Source organism: Grampus griseus (genome assembly GCF_964374135.1).
Source record: "Grampus griseus genome assembly, chromosome: 4".
Classification (NCBI taxonomy): Eukaryota; Metazoa; Chordata; class Mammalia; order Artiodactyla; family Delphinidae; genus Grampus; species Grampus griseus.
In genome coordinates this window covers 143,257,287-143,263,148 of record NC_138997.1, presented here as the reverse complement: position 1 = coordinate 143,263,148, position 5,862 = coordinate 143,257,287, and the positions used below count along the sequence as shown (strand labels likewise).

The window sequence follows — 5,862 nt, the reverse complement described above, 5'->3', positions numbered from 1 at the left end:
GGGATTTCGCAGAAAAAGGGATTACATGAAGCATCTTCAGATGCAGTTTGCTCTGGTTTATCCCGCTGGGCCCAATGTAACCATGAACGTCCTTAGGAAGGGAAGAGGGAGGAAGAAGTGAGGGGCGGAGGGAGGTCTGACCACAAGGAGGAGATCAGAGTGACACGGTATTAGGGGACTCAAGCAGCCATTGCCAGCTTTGGAGATGGAGAAGGGGCCTTGAGCCAAGGAACGCAAGCAGCCTCTAGAAGCTGCAAAACGCAAGGAAATGAATACTCTCCTAGACCCTCCAGACAGGAATGCAGCCCTGATGACACCTTGATTTTAGCAGATTTCTGACCTACAGAACTTTATGGTGATAAATTTGGGTGGTTTTAAGCCACTAAGTTTACAGGAATTTGTTACAGAAGCAAATAACTAATCTGTCCCACTGAATTACACTCTCACTTTTGTTATAAATCAGGTGGCCACGTGTGCATGGGACTCTATTCTGTGACTTTTTTTTTTTTTTTTTTTGCGGTACGCAGGCCTCTCACTGTTGTGGCCTCTCCCGCTGCGGAGCACAGGCTCCGGACGCGCAGGCCCAGCAGCCATGGCTCACGGGCCCAGCCGCTCCGCGGCACGTGGGATCATCCCGGACTGGGGCACAAACCTGTTTCCCCTGCATCGGCAGGCGGACTCTCAACCACTGCACTACCAGGGAAGCCCCTTTTTTTTTAAAATCAGATTTTTCCCCTGTCCTTTTAGCAAAATCTTCCCTGACCTAAGGTCAGAAGGGTATTCACTTATATCTCCTACCAAAAGATTTAAAGATTTTCTTTTACTATTTAATACCTTGACCCATCAAGAGTTTCCAGGAAATTTTGCACGTAGTGTGAGGTACAAGCCGGACTTCGTTTTCCCTACCCTACAGATAACGCGGCATTTTCCCAGGCCTCCTTACTGAACGGTCTCTCCTTTCCCCCAGTCGGCCGTGGCCCTCTGTCACGTACCCAAGTTCTGTCTGTCCTTCTCCATCTTCTTTTTTTGGCATACGGAAATTTATTACTATCCTGCTTTCATCATCAAAACTTATGATCTTGGTCTTTCCTTCTTGCCTTTGTATAAGGCCAAAAGAGAGACATTGGCTACTCTGACAACCTTGAAAGTGGACTCCAGGAATGTCACCAACAGCATGACCTTTGCGACCAAATCCAGCAACCAGAACTTCATCATTTTCCTCAATAAAATTCAAACAACCATCATTGGGTACAAAGGCTGTTGTGTTTTTTTGCCATTCTTGATTAGCTGAACCCTGACACGCTTCCTGATGGCAGAATTCGGCTGTTTGGCTTCAACCCCTACTTTTTCAAGCACAATTCCCTTGGCATGAGAATCACCTCCAAAAGGATTGGCCTTCAGGGCTGTGCCCAAATGGGCTTTCTTGTACTGTTTATCATGCCACTTCTGGTCTTGTCGGTGGCTGTGGGGCTTCCTGGCAGTACGAAGACCGTGACACTTGCCCATCCTGTAGGTGCCACGGGCCTGAGCGAAAGCTGTCCTTCTTTCATTGGTCAGCTGTTCCCTGTACCACTACGCTGCTCATGGTGGGTCCCCATCAGAGGCACAGCCACCCGGAAGCTAAGGAGGCCCCTGCATGAGACCCAGACAAGTCAGTGTATTCACACGGCTCTTTTCTTTTTGGATAAGTGGGCAGAAGAGTGATGTTTGGATTGATTGCTATTGTTTAAGTCCACTGTCTCTTTTCTTCCTGCCTGTCCCTCTGGTTTGACTACGAAATGCTTACGTGTGGTTTGCATCCCAACAGGCTGAATCCTGCTTGGGGCTCACTGAGCTTCTTGGATGTGTAAGTCAATGTTTTTGTCAACTCTGGAAAACCTTTGGCCATCATTTTGGCAAATATTTTTTTTCTGTCCCATTTCTACCTTTTTCTCCTTCTCAGATTCCAACACACATATGTTAAACCCTTTAATATTGTTTGCCAAGTGCCTGAGACTGTTTATTTTCTTCAACGTTTGCCTCTCTGATCGGATAATTTCTTCTTCAGATTGGATAATTACTGGGACTCCCCTGGTGGCACAATGGTTAAGATCCGCCTGCCAATGCAGGGGACACGGGTTCAAGCCCTGGTCTGGGAAGATCCCACATGCCGCGGAGCAACTAAGCCCGTGCACCACAACTACTGAGCCAGTGTGCCACGACTACTGAAGCCCACGTGCCACGTGCCAAAAAAAGATTGGATAATTACTATTGGTCTGTCTTTTTTAAAAAATTTATTTATTCACTTACTTATTTTTGGCTGTGTTGGGTCTTCGTTGCTGCACGCAGGCTTTTCTCTAGTTGCGGCGAGTGGGGTCTACGCTTCGTTGCGGTGCGCAGGCTTCTCATTGCGGTGGCTCCTCGTTGCAGAGCACAGGCTCTAGGCACGCGGGCTTCAGTAGTCGCGGCACATGGGCTCAGTAGTTGTGGCTCACGAGCTCTAGAGCACAGGCTCAGTAGTTGTAGCGCACGTGCTTAGTTGCTCCGCGGCATGTGGAATCTTCCTGGACCAGGGCTCGAAGCCGTGTTCCCTGCCTTTGGCAGGTGGATTCTTAACCCCTACGCCACCAGGGAAGTCCTATTGGTGTGTGTTTAAATTCACTGACTCTTTCTTCTGTCACCTTCAATCGTCTGTCAAGCCCATTCAGTGATTTTGTCATTTTAGTTACGTACTTTTCATTTCCAGAACTTTCATTTGCTTTTTTTTAACAGCTTCCATTTTTTCTATTGAGATAGATTCCTTTTCACTCACTCACTAATTTTCTTTGAATTATTGAATATCTCAAAACAATGACTTTGAAGTCTCCATCTGTCAAATCTAATAACACTGGGCTCAGGGGTGGTTTCTATTGACCGCTCTTCCCCTTGATTTTGGCCACATTCTCTCTTTTCTTTGCCTAGAGACTTTTTATTGTATTTTGGTTGTTGTGGATGATATGTTACAGTCTCTAGACTGTTATCTTCCTCTGAAAATGAAAACATGTGCTTTCCAAGAGGCCAGACCACCAGAGACGGAAGCTTCTGCCTTCCGCCCCTCTGGATTCCTGCTCTGGGGGAGGCCAGCCCCCATGTTAGGAGGACACTCGAGCAGTCCCCGGAGCAGCCCAAGTAGGGAAGAACTGAGGCCTCCTGCCAATGACCAGCACCACCTGAGTAAAGCATCTCAGCAGCCCATCCACAGCCCCAGTGAAACCTTTATTTATTTTTTATTAAAAAAAAATTTTTGGCCTCACCACGTGGCATGCGGGATCCTAGTTCCCCAACCAGGGATCGAACCCATGGCCCCTGCAGTGGAAGCGTAGACTCCTAACCACTGGACTGCCAGGGAAGTCCCCCTAGTCAAGCCTTTAGATGATGGAAGCCCTGGGTGACATCTTGTCTGCAACCTCATGGGAGACCTTGAGCCTTGAGCCAGAACCTTCCAGCTCCCCCACTCCCAAATTCCTGACAAAGCAATTGCATCCGATAATCGGTGTTCACTGGTGTTTTGAACCACTGGGTTTTGGGGTCATGTTATATGCAGCAGTAGGTAGTGAGACAGGGTGAGACTGGAGGATGTCTTGCTCCAGGGTGCAACCCCAGTTCCCAGGGCATGGATCCTGGTGTCTCAGCGGCTCAGCCAGGGACGTACACAGGGCTTGATGAGGCCCCCACTCGGGCCAGGCCAGAGCTCCCACAGCAGTCGTTTTCTGGTCCGTCTGGGGTTCTCACCCCAGCCAAGGGCAGTGGAACATCTTAGACTCCCCTCTACACAGTGGCCTCTCCTCCAGTGTCCTCCCCACAGATTCCAGCCGCGTCACTGGCCCTCGGCTCAGTGGTACAGGCTGCCCCACTTGGACTCTGTCCCTCTGTGCCAGGAGGGGTAGAGAGCTGGGTGGGCGGGCAGGGGGCGGTCAAGGCGTGCCTCATAAAGTTCTCTTCCCTGGGGAGCGCAGTCCTGCCCTTCCCTTCCCCCACCACCTGAAAACGGTTGCCTCATCTCTTTTGGCCATGTTATGGTTGTTTACAGTGGGAGGTGCAGTCAGATCCCAGCCTCTGTTACAGCCCACAGCGGAAGTCTCAATCAGATTTGCTTTTTAAGAGCGTCTTCTACATTTGTGGGAAAACTGGTGAGCTCTGACTCAAGTCTGGGATTTAGTTAACGGTAATGACCAATTTTGGTGTCTTAGTTTTGACAAAGCTGTGGAAATGTAAGGTGTTGACACTAGGGGAAGCACCTAGTTGGCGGGGGGGACTCTATACTATATCTGCCTCTTTTCTGTAAATGTAAAATTGTTCCAGTAAAATAAATAAAAAGGACCTGTCTGGCTGGGCGGCAGGGGAAGGCGAGTGGCTCCTAGTGGCCATTCCTGCTGTTCCTGGTCAGTCCCCAACTCAGGCTGGTGAAGCCCCTCATCTGTCCAGAACAGAAGCGGTCCAAAGCGCTCCGCAAGCTGTTACCAGCGCTTATATCTCTCGCTGCAGGCCCAGGACTTAGGAAGAACTTTTATTTTCTCCTTTCTGCTGTTCTGGGTTTTAATTTCATGCAATTTTCACAATTAGAAAAAGAAGTGCTGCTTTAGCACAAAACAATGTTTCTTTAGCCAAAGCCTGAGCGAGTGGTGAGCGCTGGAGGAGGGCCCTGCCCTGGCTGGTCCTGGATCTGGGCAGTCCCGTGGAGAATCGGGGTGCAGGGGCCGCAGGCGGGGTGTTGGGCAAGGTAGAGGTCACCCGTCTTCTCACCATCGCTCTCCGTTCTCGGGTGTCCTTTCCTTCTCTCCGAGAGACCCGGAACTGCAAAAACCGAGCAGCCCGGCTGGCCGCCGGGGAGAGTGCGGTCGGGGGCGGCGGGCGTGGCTTCGCGGCGCTTGGCCAATGCGGGGGCGGGACTTCGGGGGGCGGGGCCAGCGCGGAAGGAGCCCTGCAGCCGGCCCGCCGGCCCGCAGGTCCCTAACCCTGGAGCCCCAGGCGCTGCCGCGCCCAGTTCCCACTGTCCCCACCCTGCGGGTTCCGGAGGAGGGCAGCCTGGCAGGTGCGAGCTCGCGCCCTCCGGGGAGGCGGGCTCTAACCCGGCGCAGCCGTTCCTGCCTAGCAGCCTCTCCCAAAGGGGACACTGTCCTAGTAGTGTCACCATTTCACACACACACACACAGGCCTTACAACCTGCCCAAGGTCGTGCAACTAGGAAGAGAAGGGCTGTGGGTTGAACTGTGTCCTCCCAAAAGGTGTGTTCATAAACTTCCGCCCTGTGAATGTGACCTTATTTGGAAATAGGGTCTTTGCAGATGTCATCAAGTTTAGACGGGGTCATCAGGTTGGCCCTAATCCAGTCACTGGTGACCTTACAAGAAGAGAAAACAGAGACCAGTGGACACAGGGAGAAGGCCCTGTGAAGACAGATCCTGGGAGTGGAGTGATTCTGACTCAAACCAAAGAACACCAAGGACTGAGGCGTCACCAGCAGCTAGGGACAGGCAAGGAGGGATTCTTCCAGAGAGCCTCTGGAGGGAGCGTGACTGTGCATTCACCTTGGTTTCAGGTTTCTGGCGTCCAGAACTGTGAGAGAACAACTTTGTGTTGTTCTGTGGTACTTTACCAGCAGTCCTCAGGTACCAGCACAGGGGGAACCAGGACCGGAGGCCAGGCAGTCCATCCCAGGCAGCCCTGGCACCTGGAGATGAGCATGGGCTGTGTGTACCCCCAGGGGACTCAGCCAGCCTAAGGGGGGATCAGGGAAGGCTTCTGGAACAAGTAGTATCCCCGCTAAGACCTGGCATGGGGATGAGAAGGGGAGAAGTTCAATTTGGTAACTGTCCAGGGGTGGGTCCATGTGGCTGTCCAAGG

At 51.6% G+C, this 5,862-nt stretch overlaps 1 pseudogene across 1 annotated transcript; it reads right to left on the bottom strand.

Annotated features, from left to right (window-relative positions):
* Window positions 1–1,042: 1,042 nt before the first annotated feature.
* On the bottom strand, window positions 1,043–1,506 carry LOC309821758 (small ribosomal subunit protein uS12-like; annotated as a pseudogene). Its single transcript has one exon. The product of its transcript is annotated as a small ribosomal subunit protein uS12-like (transcript).
* Between the last annotated feature and the right edge of the window lie 4,356 nt (window positions 1,507–5,862).